The sequence below is a fragment of the Nicotiana tomentosiformis genome, chromosome 4, assembly GCF_000390325.3.
Source record: "Nicotiana tomentosiformis chromosome 4, ASM39032v3, whole genome shotgun sequence".
NCBI classification, from domain to species: domain Eukaryota; kingdom Viridiplantae; phylum Streptophyta; class Magnoliopsida; order Solanales; family Solanaceae; genus Nicotiana; species Nicotiana tomentosiformis.
In genome coordinates, this window is record NC_090815.1 from 95,992,782 (window position 1) to 96,008,600 (window position 15,819).

The following is a 15,819-nucleotide window of genomic DNA, read 5'->3' on the forward strand; positions in this document are numbered from 1 at the left end:
GACGACTTTGGAATGGAGTTTCGTCGGTTCCGTTAGCTCCATTGGGTGATTTTGAACTTAGGGGCATGTCCGCATTGTGTTTTGGAGGTCTGTAGCTCATTTAGGCTTGAAATGGCGAAAGTTGAATTTTTGGAGATTTTGACCGGTAGTGGACTTTCTGATTCCGGGGTCGAATTTCGATTCCGGAAGTTGGAGTAGGTCTGTAATGTTGAATATGACTTGTGTGCAAAATTTGGGGTCAATCGGACGTGGTTTGGTTGGTTTTGGCATCGATTGTCGAATTTGGTTCAAGTTCTTAAGTTTGAATCGGAGGATGATTTGTGATTTTAGCGTTGTTTGATATGGTTTGAGGGCTTGACTAAGTTCGTATGGTGTTTTAGGATTGGTTGGTATGTTTGGTCTAGGTCCCGGGGGCCTCGGGTGAGTTTCGGGTGCTTAACGGATTGAGTTTGAGACTTATGCAATTGCTGGAGCTGCTGCACCTGGTGTAATCGCACATGCGGACCAAACCTGTCCAGCTGGGACCGCAGGTGCGGCTATAGATCCGCAAAAGCGGAAGTGGAGTGCAGATACGGGCTCGCAAAAGCGGCCCTTGTTCGCAGATGCAGACTCAGTCTCCCTTAAGTGATTTTGCACCTGCGATGGAATTTCCGCAAGTGCAGTACCGCAGGTGCGGTTGAAGGCTCGCAGAAGTGAGAATTCTGGGCAGAAAAGAGGAAAAATCGAGGATTTGATTCATTTCTTCATTTTTGGACTTGGGAGCTCGGGAATTGGCGATTTTTCGAGGGATTTTCAGAAAGAGCTTTGGGGTAACGGTTCCTAACTCGTTTTTGGTTGTATTTCATTAATCTATAGTTGTTTCCTCCATTTAATTTCGAATTTGGATTGAAAAGTTGGGAAAATAGGGGAAGAGTTCCCTAACCGAATTTCTGAGTTTTGATTGGGATTTAGACATAGGATTTGGATAATTTTGGTACGGGTGAACTCGTGAGTGAATTGGTACGTGGGCCCGGGTCGACTTTTTAGGACGGATTTCGGAATTTTTATTAAAATCTTGATTTCATTAATTAGATTAGTCTATTATAATTATATTTATGATATGTAATTATTTTTGGCTAGATTTAGGTCATTCGGAGTCGGATATTCGTGGAAAAGGCATTCTTACCGATTGATTGAGCTTGGTTCGAGGTAAGTGGCTTGCCTATCCTTGTGTGGGGGAACTCCCCTTAGGATTTGGTACTGTTTTTGATATATGAGCATCGTGTACGTGAGGTGACGAGTGCGTACACGGGCTATTGTTGCAAAACTCCATTTTCATTTAGTAAAATACATGTGTTCCTTAACTGAGCTACACTAGCATATGTAAATATCCTATTTAGTTTAGAACAACTTGTCTACGTATCTTAATTTCTTATGTGAACTCTGTGCAGCATGTTTAGTGAATTTCCTGCTTCTTCCTTGACTTGTACTTAGTCTAAATCGTAAGAATTCGTGATGTAGTTGTATTTCTATTGTTTGCGTTGCATATTTACTTTGGGACTACGGAACGATATTCCGGTAGATCCTCATGTTCTTCATATTTACTTTGGGACTACGGAACGGTATTCCGGTAGATCCCCCCTGTCTTGCATATTTACTTTGGGACTACAAAACGATATTCCGGTTGATCCCCCTGTTCTTCATATTTACTTTGGGACTACGGAACGATATTCTGGTAGATCCCCTCTGCACATTTATATTTGGAACTACGGGAGGGTATCCTGGGAGATCCGCTGTTGTTATCACTGTGTTCTGAGTTGTTGTCTTTCATTGATTCTATTCCTGTTAGATTTTCGTATTTATTTTTATTGTGATATTTCATTCTGGTAGATCCCCTCTACACATGTAGTTGTATTTCTATTGTTTGCGCTGCATAATTACTTTGAGATTACAGAACGGTATTCTAGTAGATCCCCATGTTCTGCATATTTACTTTGGGATTACGGAACGGTAATTCGGTAGATCCCCCCCATGTCTTGTATATTTACTTTAGGACTACGGAACGGTATTCTGGTAGATCCCCCTGTTCTGCATATTTACTTTGGGACTACGAAACGGTATTCTGGTAGATCTCCCCTGCACATTTACTTTTGGGACTACGGGACGGTAACTTGGGAGATCCCCTGTTGTTATCACTGTGTTCTGAGCTGTTTTCTTTCATTGATTCTATTCCTGTTAGATTTTCGTATCTATTTTTATTGCGATATTTTATTTTGTCTTATTTCATTATATTTATACCAGTAGGGCCCTGACCTGATCTCGTCATTACTCGACCGAGGTTAGGCTTGGCACTTACTGGGTACCGATTGTGGTGTACTCATGCTACTTTTCTGTACATATTTTTCATGTGCAGATCTAGGTACTCCTTATCAGTCGCACTATCAGTGAGCCGGGACAGCTTTGGAGACTTCAAGGTATATCTGCCACGTCTGCAGACCTCGGAGTCCCCTTCTACTCTTCCCCATGTCCATTATCTTATATATTTTATTTTGATAGACTCTGATGTATAGAGACACTAGATTTTCCTTCTGTAGTTTGTGATTCACGATGTTCCGGATTTTGGGAATGCTGTGTAGTATATTGAGGAGTTGGTTATTGTATATGCCAAGTGGCATGGTATCCAGTTATGTTGTTATTGCTACAGTTAGTTATTAAATTTATATATTTTTTATTTTTTATTTTATTATTTTGCAAATGTTAGGCTTACCTAGTCTTAGAGACTAGGTACCGTCACGACATCATACGGAGGGGAAAATTTAGTCATGACAAGTTAGTATCAGAGCTCTAGGTTCATAGGTGACGTGAGTCATAAGCCGGTTTATTAGAGTCTCGCGGATCGGTACAGAGACGTCTGTACTTATCTTCAGAAGGCTATGGAACTGTTAGGAAAATTGCACTACTTTGATTCCTTGTCGTGCGAAAATTATTGACTTCAAAAATTCTAAACTTCTCTATTCTATTCTCTCACAGATGGTGAGGACACGTACAAGCGGATCTGATGACCAGACACCCGCGCCCCCTGTTAGAGCTTCGAGAGGCCGGGCCAGGGTAGAGGCCGAGGACGTCCACGTGGTGTAGCCAGTGCGCCCGCACGAGCTGCTACAGAGGAGCCCCCAGTAGCTCCAGCTGGAGGGCAGACACCTGATGTACCTATTTCTGCATCAGCCCTCTAGGAGACTCTAGCCCAATTTCTGAGCATGTTCAGCACCTTAGCTTAAGCTGGATTGATTCCACTTGCTCCTGCCACATCTCAGGCCGGGGGAGGAGCATAGACTCCCGTCGCCGGTATTCCAGAGCAGCGGGTTCAGGTCGACCAGGTCCCATAGATTGTACCAATGTGGCTCGATAGCTCCAGCTCAGCCCGAGGTTAGGGCAACAGCTTCTGAGGTGGAGCAACTCAGACTTGAGAGGTATAAGAAGTACCACCCATCTACCTTCAGCGGATTATCTACAGATGATGCTCAGGGTTTTTTGGAGGAGTGTCATCGTATTCTCCGTACTATATGCATAGCGGAGACGAGTGGGGTTTCTTTTACTACATTCCAGCTTAGAGGAGCAGCCTATAAGTGGTGGCGTGCTTATGAGTTGAGTAGTCCGGCTGAGGCAGCTTCACTTACATGGACTCAATTCTCGAACATGTTTTTGAGAGAGTATGTCCCTCAGAGCCTCAGGGACTCATGGCGCGCGGGGTTTGAGCAGCTGCGCCAGGGTGCTATGACTGTGTCAGAGTATGCAGTTCGCTTCAGTGATTTGGCCCGACATGCACAGGCCTTGGTTGCCACAGTTCGAGAGAGGGTTCGACGGTTTATTGAGGGACTCCACCCCAGTATCCGGATTAGTATGGCCAGGGAATTGGAGATGGATATTTCTTATCAGTAGGTTGTGAGTATCGCCAGGAGATTGGAGGGCATGCTTTCCCGGGATAGAGAGGAGAGGGAGGCCAAGAGGTCTCGAGAGACTGGTTCTTATTCTGGTGCTCATTCCCTAGTTGCTCGCCATGGTAAGGGTTATTTGAGTCTCCCCATCCATTCAACTCTTCCAGCTGCCAGTGGTATTCCGGTCCCTTCTAGGCCCCGGGAGCCTTATTATGCACCGCCAGTATCTAGTGTGCCTCTTGCAAGGGGTGTTCCTAGCGGCCAGTCCAGCAGACCTGGCCCGAGCCAGTCACAGTATCCACGCCCTCCCAGAGCTTGTTTTGAGTGTGGCAACACTCGCCATATGGTGAGGGATTGCCCCAGACTTAGGAGGGGTGCACCTCCACAGACTTCTCAGCCACAACGTGCTCCACCGGGTCCTCAGGCTATGATTACAACACCAGCTACCACCCCACTTGCTCAGCCAGCTCGAGGTGGAGGTCGGGGAGGTAGAGGTCGGCCTAGAGGGGAGGCCGGGCCAGATATTATGCCCTTCCTGCTCGTACAGAGGCAGTCGTTTCTGATTCTATCATTACAGGTATTGCCCCAGTCTGTCATAGAGATGCGTTGGTATTATTTGGCCCAAGCTCTACATATTCTTATGTGTCCTCTTATTTTGCCCCGCATTTGGGCGTATCGCGGGACTCTTTGAGTTCCTCTATTTATGTGTCTACTCCTGTGGGAGATTCTCTTATTGTGGACCGCGTGTATCAGGCGTGTTTGATTGCTCTTAGTGGTTTTGAGACCAAGAGCCGATTTATTATTGCTCAGCATGGTGGACTTTGATATTATTTTGGGCATGGACTGGTTGTCGCCCCATTATGCTATTCTTGATTGTCACGCTAAGACCGTGACACTGGCTATGCTAGGATTACCGCGATTAGAGTGGAGAGGTACCTTAGAGTATACTCCCAACAGAGTTATTTCATTTCTTAAAGCTCAACGAATGGTTGAGAAGGGGTATGACGCGTATCTAGCTTATGTGCGAGATGTCAGCATTGATACCCCTACAGTTGAGTCAGTTCCAGTAGTAAGGGACTTTCCAGATGTGTTTCTAGCTGATCTTCCGGGCATGCCGCCCGACAGAGATATTGATTTTGGCATTGATTTATTGCCGGACACTCAACCCATCTCTATTCCTCCGTACTGTATGGCTCCTCTTGAGTTGAAGGAGTTGAAGGAGCAATTACAGGAGTTGCTTGATAAGGGCTTCATTTGGCCCAGTATGTCACCTTGGGGTGCTCCTGTCTTATTTGTGAAAAAGAAGGATGGTTCTATGCGGATGTGTATTGATTACCGCTAGTTAAACAAAGTTACAGTGAAGAACAGGTATCCATTACCTCGTATTGATGACTTATTTGATCAGTTACAGGGTGCCAGGGTGTTTTCCAAGATTAATTTACGTTCCGGCTATCATCAGTTGAGGATTCGGGAGCCAGACATCCCGAAGACTACTTTCAGGACTCGGTATGGTCACTAAGAGTTCCTTGTGATGTCTTTTGGGCTGACCAATGCCCCAACAGCTTTTATGCACTTGATGCACAGAGTGTCCCGACCTTATCAATACTCATTCATCATTGTGTTTATTGACGACATTCTGGTATACTCCCGGAGTCGGGAGGATCATGAGCAGCACCTGAGGACTGCACTTCAGACCTTGAGAGAAAAGAAGTTATATGCAAAATATTCAAAGTGTGAATTTTGGCTAGACTTAGTGGCATTCTTGGGTCATTTAGTATCGAGTGATGGGATCCAGCTGGATCCGAAGAAGATTAAAGCAGTACAGAGTTGGCCCAGACCGTCCTCAGCTACAAAGATCCGGAGTTTTCTTGGTTTGGCGGGGTATTACCGTCGATTTGTAGAGGGTTTCTCATCTATTGCAGCTCCTATGACCAGGTTGACCCAGAAGGGTGCTCCGTTCAGGTGGACAGAGGAATGTGAGGAGAGCTTTCAGAAGCTCAAGACAACTTTGACTACAACCCCAGTATTAGTTTTGCCTACAGGTTCAGGGTCTTATATTGTATATTGTGATGCATCATGGATTGGTCTTGGCACGGTGTTGTTGCAGGATGGTAGGGTGATTGCCTATGCGTCCAGACAGCTGAAGGTGCATGAAAAGAACTATCATGTCCACGACCTTGAGTTAGCAGCTATCGTTCATGCCTTGAAGATATGGCAGCATTATTTGTACGGTGTTCCTTGTGAGATTTACACCGATCATCGGAGTTTACAGCATATGTTCAAGCAAAAAGATCTTAACTTGCGTCAACGGAGGTGGTTGGAGCTACTTAAGGACTATGATATCACTATTTTATACCATACGGGGAAGGCCAATGTGGTGGCCGATGCTTTGAGTCACCAGGCATAGAGTTTGGGGAGTTTAGCATATCTACTTGTAGTAGAGAGGCCATTGGCATTAGATGTTCAGGCCTTAGCCAGCCAGTTTGTGAGATTGGATATTTCTGAACCGAGTCGAGTATTGGCTTGTATGGTCTCTCGGTCTTCTCTTTATGATTGTATCAAGGAGCGTCAGTATGATGACCCCCATCTGCTTGTCCTTAAGGACACAGTCCAACACGATGATGCTAAGGAGGTCACTATTGGGGATGATGGTGCATTGAGGATGCAGGGCAGACTATGTGTGCCTAATGTGGGCAGTTTGCGTGAGTTGATTCTCCAGGAGGATCACAGTTCGCGGTACTCTATTCATCCGGGTGCCGCAAAGATGTATCAGTACTTGAGACAACATTACTGGTGGAGGAGAATGAAGAAGGACATAGTAGAATATGTAGCTCGGTGTCTGAATTGCCAGCAGGTAAAGTATGAGCATTAGCGGCCAGGTGGATTGCTTCAGAAGTTAAAGATTCCAGAGTGGAAATAGGAGCGGATCACTATGGATTTCATTGTTGGACTCCCACGGACTCAGCGGAAGTTTGATGCAGTTTGGGTAATCGTAGATAGGCTGACCAAGTCATCTCATTTCATTCCTGTGATGACTACCTATTCTTCCGAGCAGCTAGCTCGAATCTACATCCGTGAGATCGTCAGGCTTTATGGTGTACCGGTATCTATTATCTCTGACCGGGGTACGCAATTTACATCATGGTTCTGGAGAGCTGTACAACATGAGTTGGATACTCGAGTTGGGTTGAGCACAGCATTTCACCCTCAAACGGATGGACAGTCCGAGCGTACTATTTAGATACTAGAGGATATGCTCCGTGCTTGTGTGATAGATTTTGGGGGTGCTTGGGACTAGTTTTTTTCCACTTGTGGAGTTTGCCTACAACAACAGTTATCAGTTTAGCATTCAGATGGCACCATATGAGGCTCTGTATGGTAGGCGGTGTCGGTCCCCAGTGGGATGGTTTGAGCCAGGCGAGGCTAGATTATTGGGTACAGACTTGGTTCAGGATGCCTTGGAGAAGGCTAAGGTGATTCAGGATAGACTTCGCACAACCCAGTCCAGACAGAAGAGTTATGCGGATCGGAAGATTCGCGATGTTGCATTCATGATTGGAGAGCGGGTCTTGCTCCGAGTTTCGCCTTTGAAGGGCCTTATGAGGTTCAGAAAGATGGGCAAGCTGATCCCAAGGTTTATTGGTCCCTTTGAGGTGTTGCGGCGAGTTGGGGAAGTTACTTACGAGCTTGCCTTACCTCCCAGTCTAGCAGGGGTTCATCCGGTATTCCACGTTTCTATGCTCTGGAAGTATCATGGTGATCCGGCTCATGTATTGGATTTCAGCTCAGTCCAATTGGACAAAGATCTATCTTATGTTGAGGAGCTAGTGGCTATTTTAGACAGGCAGGTCAAAAAGCTAAGGTCAAAGAACATTGCTTCTGTGAAGGTTCAATGGAGGGGACAGCCGGTCGAGGAGGCGACTTAGGAGACCGAGCAGGATATGCGCAACCGTTATCCTCATCTTTTTACCATTTCAGGTATGTTTCTATGCTCGTTCGAGGACGAACGATTATTTTAAGATAGGGAGGATGTAACGACCCGACCGGTCATTTTAAGTGTATTAGCCCCGATCCCCTATTTACTGTTTCCCCCGTACCTTTTTCTGCTTATGTGACTTACCAGGAGATTGTTTTTTTGGGTTTCGGAATATTTTGGGACACTTAGTCCCTAAAACGGGAGCTTAAGTCTTAGGATTTTGACCGTAGTCAGAATTGTGTGAAGATGACTCCGGAATAGAGTTTCGTCACTTTCGTTAGCTCCGTTGGGTTATTTTGTACTTAGGGGCGTGTCAGGATTGTGTTTTGGAGGTCTGTAGCTCATTTAGGCTTGAAATGGCGAAAGTCAATTTTTTGGAGATTTTGACTGGTCGTGGACTTTTTGATACCGGGGTCGGATTCCAATTCTGGAAGTTGGAGTAGGTCCGTAATGTTGAATATGACTAGGTGCAAAATTTGGGGTCAATCGGACGTGGTTTGGTTGGTTTCGGCATCGGTTGTCGAATTTGGAAATGTCAAGTTCTTAAGTTTGAATTGGAGGATGATTTGTGATTTTAGCGTTGTTTGATATGGTTTGAGGGCTCGACTAAGTCCGTATGGTGTTTTAGTATTGGTTGGTATGTTTGGTCGAGGTCCCGGGGGCCTCGGGTGAGTTTTGGGTGCTTAACGGATTGAGTTTGGGACTTATGCAATTGCTGGAGCTGCTGCACCTGGTGTAATCGCACCTGCGCCCTTTGGGCCGCAGGTGCAGCACTGCAGAAGCGGCCATGGAGCCGCAAAAGCAATTTTGACCCTGTCTAGCTGGGACCGCAGGTGCGACCATAGATCCGCAGAAGCGGAAGTGGAGTGCAGATGCGGGCTCGCAGATGCGGACTCAGTCCCCCTTAAGTGATTTAGCACCTGCGATGGAATTTCCGCAAGTGCGGTACCGCATGTGCGGTTGAAGGCTCGCAGAAGCAAGATTTCTGGGCAGAAAAGAGGAAAAATCGAGGATTTGATTCATTTTTGGACTTGGGAGCTCGGGAATTGGCAATTTTTCAAGGGATTTTCAGAGAGAGCTTTGGGGTAACGATTCCTAACTCATTTTTGGTTGTATTTCATTAATTTATAGTTGTTTCCTCCATTTAATTTCGGATTTGGATTGAAAAATTGGGAAAATAGGGGAAGAGTTCCCTAACCGAATTTTTGAGTTTTGATTGGGATTTAGACATCAGATTTGGATAATTTTGGTACGAGTGAACTCGTGAGTGAATGGGTGTTAGTATTCTATGACTTTTACCCGATTCCGAGATGTGGGTTCGGGTCGACTTTTTAGGACAGATTTCGGAATTTTTATTAAAATCTTGATTTCATTAATTAGATTAGTCTATTATAATTGTATTTATGATATGTAATTATTTTTGGCTATATTTGGGCCATTCGAAGTTGGATATTCGTGGAAAAGGCATTCTTACCGATTGATTGAGCTTGGTTCGAGGTAAGTGGCTTGCCTATCCTTGTGTGGGGGAACTCCCCTTAGGATTTGGTACTGTTTTTGATATATGAGCATTGTGTACGTGAGGTGACGAGTGCGTACACAGGCTATTGTTGCAAAACTCCATTTTCATTTAGTAAAATACATGTGTTCCTTAACTGAGCTACACTAGCATATGTAAATATCCTATTTAGTTTAGAACAACTTGTCTACGTATCTTAATTTCTTATGTGAACTCTGTGCAGCATGTTTAGTGAATTTCCTGCTTCTTCCTTGACTTGTACTTAGTCTAAATCGTAAGAATTCGTGATGCAGTTGTATTTCTATTGTTTGCGTTGCATATTTACTTTGGGACTACGGAACGGTATTCCGGTAGATCCTCCTGTTCTTCATATTTACTTTGGGACTACGGAACGGTATTTCGGTAGATCCCCCCTGTCTTGCATATTTACTTTGGGACTACAGAACGGTATTCCGGTTGATCCCCCTGTTCTTCATATTTACTTTGGGACTACGGAACGGTATTCTGGTAGATCCCCTCTACACATTTACATTTGGGACTACGGGAGGGTATCCTGGGAGATCCGCTGTTGTTATCACTGTGTTCTGAGATGTTGTCTTTCATTGATTCTATTCCTGTTAGATTTCCGTATTTATTTTTATTGTGATATTTCATTCTGTCTTATTTCATTATATTTATACCAGTAGGGCCCTGACCTGATCTCGTCACTACTCGACCAAGGTTAGGCTTGACACTTACTGGGTACCGATTGTGGTGTACTCATGCTACTCCTATGCACATATTTTTCGTGTGCAGATCCATGTACTCCTTATCATTCGCACTGTCAGTGAGCCGGGACAGCTTTGGAGACTTCAAGGTATCTGCTGCGTCCGCAGACCTCGGAGTCCCCTTCTAATCTTCCCCATGTCCATTATCTTCTGTATTTTCTTTTGATAGAATTTGATGTATAGAGACACTAGATTTTCCTTCTGTAATTTGTGATTCACGATGTTCCGGGTTTTGAAAATGCCGTGTAGTATATTGAGGAGTTAGTTATTGTACATGCCAAGTGGCATGGTATCCAGTTATGTTGTTATTGCTACAGTTAGTTGTTAAATTTATGTTTTTTTTTATTTCATTATTCCGCAAATGTTAGGCTTACCTAGTCATAGAGACTAGGTGCCGTCACGACGTTATACGAAGGGGAAAATTGGGCCGTGACAAATATTTAAGATTTTGCTTAATTTTAGAACTTTAAATCCAACCAAAATTGTTATTTGACTGTAGTAGTAACATTAAAGTCCTAAAACTAAAAATATCAAACTTTCTCCTAAGCCACGTGGCAATTCCACAACGTGGAAATATTGTGTTAGAATTGAGAAAAAGAATTTAGAGCTAAACCTCAATCGTCTTAGACTAATTCTTTTTAGGTTTTCTCTTTCAAAACTATATTACTATTACGACCCAATTTCTCCTCCGTATGACGTCGTGACGACACCTAGTCTCTACGACTAGGTAAGCCTAACACTTGCGGAATAATGAAATGAAAACATAAATTTAACAACTAACTGTAGCAGTAACAACATAACTGGGTACCATGCCACACGGCATGTACAATAACCAACTATTCAAAAATAAACAGAAATCCCAATACACGGAACATCGTGAATCACAAACTACAGAAGGAAAGTCTAGTGTCTCTATACATTAGAGTCTAACAAAAGAAAAATACAGAAGATAATGGACATGGGAAAGAGTAGAAGAGGACTCCGAGGTCTGTGGACGCGGCAGATATACCTTGAAGTCTCCAAAGTTGTCTCGAAGATAAGTACAGACGTCTCCGTACCGATCCACAAGACTCTAATAAACCAGCTTGTGACTCACGACACCTATAAACCTAGAGCTCTGATACCAACATGTCACGACCCAATTTCCCCTCCGTATGACGTCGTGATGGCACCTAGTCTCTACGATTAGGTAAGCCTAACATTTGCGGAATAATAAAATAAAAACATAAATTTAACAACTAACTGTAGCAGTAACAACATAACTGGGTACCATGCCGCCTGGCATGTACAATAACCAACTATTCAAAAATACACAGAAATCCCAAAACCCGGAACATCGTGAATCACAAACTACAGAAGGAAAGTCTAGTGTCTCTGTACATCAGAGTCTAACAAAAGAAAAATACAGAAGATAATGGACATAGGAAAGAGTAGAAGGGGACTCCGAGGTCTGTGGATGCGACAGATATACCTTGAAGTCTCCAAAGCTATCCCGGCTAACTGATAGTGCGGCTGATAAGGAGCACCTGGATCTACACACGAAATTCATGTGCAGAGAGTAACATGAGTACACCACAATCGGTACCCAGTAAGTGCCAAGCCTAACCTCGGTCGGGTAGTGACGAGGTCAGGTCAGGGCCCTACTGGTATATATATAATAAACAAAGGTAGAATGAAATACCGCAGTAAAATAAAGACTGAAATTTAACAGGAATGAAATCATAGAAGACAACAACACAGTACACAGACATAACAACAGGGGATCTCCCGAGATACCGTCTCGTATTCCCAAAGTAAATATGCAGTATAGGGGGATCTCCCGGAATACCGTTCCGTAGTTCCAAAGTAAATATGCACTATAGGGGGATCTCCCGGAATACCGGAAGTCCCAAAGTAAATATGCAGTAGAGGGGGATCTTCCGGATTACCATTCCATAGTTCCAAAATAAATATGCAGTACAGGGGAAAACAGTAAATAGGGGATCAGGGCTATAACTCTCAAATCGACCGACCGAGTCGTTACATCAGTTGGTATCAAAACCGATTTATTATTGCTCAGCATGGTGGACTTTGATATTATTTTGGGCATGGAATGGTTGTCACCCCATTATGCTATTCTTGATTGTCACGCCAAAACTGTGACGGTGGCTATGCCAGGATTACCGCTATTAGAGTGGATAGGTACCTTAGAGTATACTCCCAGCAGAGTTATTTCATTTCTTAAAGCTCAACTAATGGTTGAGAAGGGGTGTGACACGTATCTAGCTTATCTGATAGATATCAGTATTGATACCCCTACAGTTGAGTCAGTCCCAGTAGTGAGAAATTTTCCAAATGTATTTCCAGCTGATTTTCCGGGGATGCCGCCCGACAGAGATATTGATTTGTTACCGGGCACTCAACCCATCTCTATTCCTCCATATCATATGGCTCCGCCTGAGTTGAAGGAGCAGTTACAGGAGCTGCTTGATAAGGGATTCATTCGACCCAGTATGTCACCTTGGGGTGCTCCTGTCTTATTTGTGAAAAAGAAGGATGGTTCAATGCGGATATGTATTGATTACCGCCAGTTGAACAAAGTTACAGTGAAGAACAAGTATCCATTGCCTCATATTGATGACTTATTTGATCAGTTACAGGGTTCCAGGTTGTTTTCCAAGATTGATTTATGTTCCGGCTATCATCAGTTGAAGATTCGGGAGCCAAACATCCCGAAGACTGCTTTCAGGACTCGGTATGGTCACAACGAGTTCCTTATGATGTCTTTTGGGCTGACGAATGCCCCAGCAACTTTTATGCACTTGATGCACAGTGTGTTCCGGCCTTATCTCGACTCATTCATCATTGTGTTTATTTACGACATTCTGGTATACTCCCGGAGTCGAGAGGATCATGAGCAGCACCTAAGGATTGCGCTTCAGGCCTTGAGAGAAAAGAAGTTATATGCAAAATTTTAAAAGTGTGAGTTTTGGCTAGACTCAGTGGCATTCTTGGGTCATATAGTATCGAGTGAGGGGATCCAGGTGGATCCGTAGAAGGTGGAAGCAATGCAGAGTTGGCCCAGACCGTCCTCAGCTACAGAGATCCGGAGCTTCCTTGGTTTGGCGGGGTATTACCGTCGGTTTGTTGAGGGATTTTCATCTATTGCAACGCCTATGACCAGGCTGACCCAGAAGGGTTCTCCGTTCAGGTGGACAGAGGAGTGTGAGGAGAGCTTTCAAAAACTCAAGACAACTTTGACTACAGCCCCAGTATTGGTATTGCCTTTAGGTTTGGGGCCTTATACAGTTTATTTTGATGCGTCGCGAGTTGGCCTCGATGCGGTGTTGATGCAGGACCATATGGTGATTGCCTACGCGTCCAGACAACTGAAGGTGCATGAAAAGAACTATCCTGTCCTCGACCTTGATCTAGCAGCTATTGTTCATGCCTTGAAGATTTGGAGGCACTATTTGTACGGTGTACCTTGTGAGATCTATACTGATCACCGGAGTTTGCAGCATCTGTTCAAGCAGAAGGATCTTAATTTGCATCAAAGGAGGTGGTTAGAGATGCTTAAGGATTATGACATCACCATTTTGTACCATCTTGGGAAGGCGAATGTGGTGGCCGATGCTTTGAGTCGTCGGGCAGAGAGTTTGGGGAGTTTAGCATATCTACCAGCAGCAGAGAGGCCTATGGCATTGGATGTTCAGGCCTTAGCCAGCCAGTTTGTGAGATTGAATATTTCTGAGCCGAGTCGAGTATTGGCTTGTGTGGTCTCTCGGTCTTCTCTTTATGATCGTATCAGGGAGCGTCAGTATGATGACCCCCATCTGCTTGTCCTTAAGGACACGGTCCAGCACGGTGATGCTAATGAGGTCACTATTGGGGAGGATGGTGCATTGAGGATGCAGGGCAGGCTATGTGTGCCTACTGTAGACGGTTTGTGTGAGTTGATTCTCCAGGAGGCTCACAGCTCGCGGTACTCCATTCATCCGGGTGCCGCGAAGATGTATCAGGACCTGAAGTAGCATTATCGGTAGAGGAGGATGAAGAAGGACATAGTAGAGTATGCTGCTAGATGTCTAAATTGCCAGCATTTGAAGTATTAGCATCAGCGACCGGTTGGGTTGCTTCAGAAGATAGAGATTCCGGAGTGGAAATGAGAGCGGATCACTATGGACTTCGTTGTTGGACTCCTGTGATGACTACCTATTATTCGGAGCAGTTGGCTCAAATTTATATCTGCGAGATTGTCAGGCTTCATGGCGTACCGGTATCTATTATCTTTGACCAGGGTACGGAATTTACATCATGATTTTGGACAACTGTACAATAGGAGTTGGGTACTCGGGTGGAGTTGAGCACAACTTTTCACCCTCAAACGGACAGGCAGTCCGAGGGCACTATTCAGATTCTTGAGGATATGCTCCGTGTGTGTGTGATGGAGTTTGAAGGTGCTTAGGACCAGTTTTTGCAACTTGCGGAGTTTGCCTACAACAACAGTTATCAGTCCAGCATTCAGATGACACCATATGAGGCTCTGTATGGTAGGCGGTGTCGGTCCCCAGTGGGTTAGTTCAAGCCGAGCGAGGCTAGATTATTGGGTACAGACTTGGTTCAGTGTGCCTTGGAGAAGGTTAAGGTGATTCAGGATAAACTTTGCACTGCCCAGTCCAGACAGAAGAGTTACGCGGACCAAAAGGTTCGCGATGTTGCATTCATGGTTGAAGAGCGGGTCTTGCTCTGTGTTTCGCCTATGTAAGGCATTATGAGGTTCGGAAAGAAGGGCAAGCTGAGCCCAAGGTTTATTGGTCCCTTTGAGGTGTTGCGGCGAGTTAGGGAGGTTGCTTATGAGCTTGCTTTACCTCCCATCCTAGCAGGAGTTCATCCGGTATTTCTGTTTCGATGCTTCGTAAGTATCATGGTGATCCAGCTCACGTATTGGATTTCAGCTCCGTCCAGTTGGACAAGGATCTATCTTATGTTGAGGAGCCAATGGCTATTTTAGACAGGCAATTCAGAAAGCTAAGGTCAAAGAACATTGCTTCTGTGAAGGTTCAGTGGAGGGGACAGCCGGTCGAGGAGGCGACTTGGGAGACTGAGCAGGATATGCGCAGCCGTTATCCTCATGTTTTCACCACTTTAGATATGTCTCTATGTGTGACGACCCAAAACCTAATGTGTCATGATGGCGCCTATCGGTGGTACTAGGCAAGCCGACCTTCCCAAAAATACTTCCAAACTAAATATAAAAGTAAAGTAAAGCTTTCCATATGAGGAATGTTTTCATAAAATCAAAGTTAAACTCAAATTTGGAAACAAAGTGCGGAAAACGAGCCCCAAGGATATCACCAAGTCATGAGCGTCTAAGTATATAAAACTATTACAGCCAATGTCTAAATATCAGTACAAATGGAAAGAAATGTGGAAGGAGTAACAAGGTCTTGCGGACGCTGGCAGCTACCTTACAGTCTCCGAAACTCAAACAGGCCTGGACTCAATAGTCTCCATGCACAGACACACCTGGATCTGCACATGTAGTGCAGGGTGTAGTATGAGTACAACCACCTCAGTAAGTAACAACAATGGATAAGGAATTTAGAAGTAGTGATGAGCTATACAGAACAATTCAGTTGATAATTTTCACAGTTAAGAGTAAAC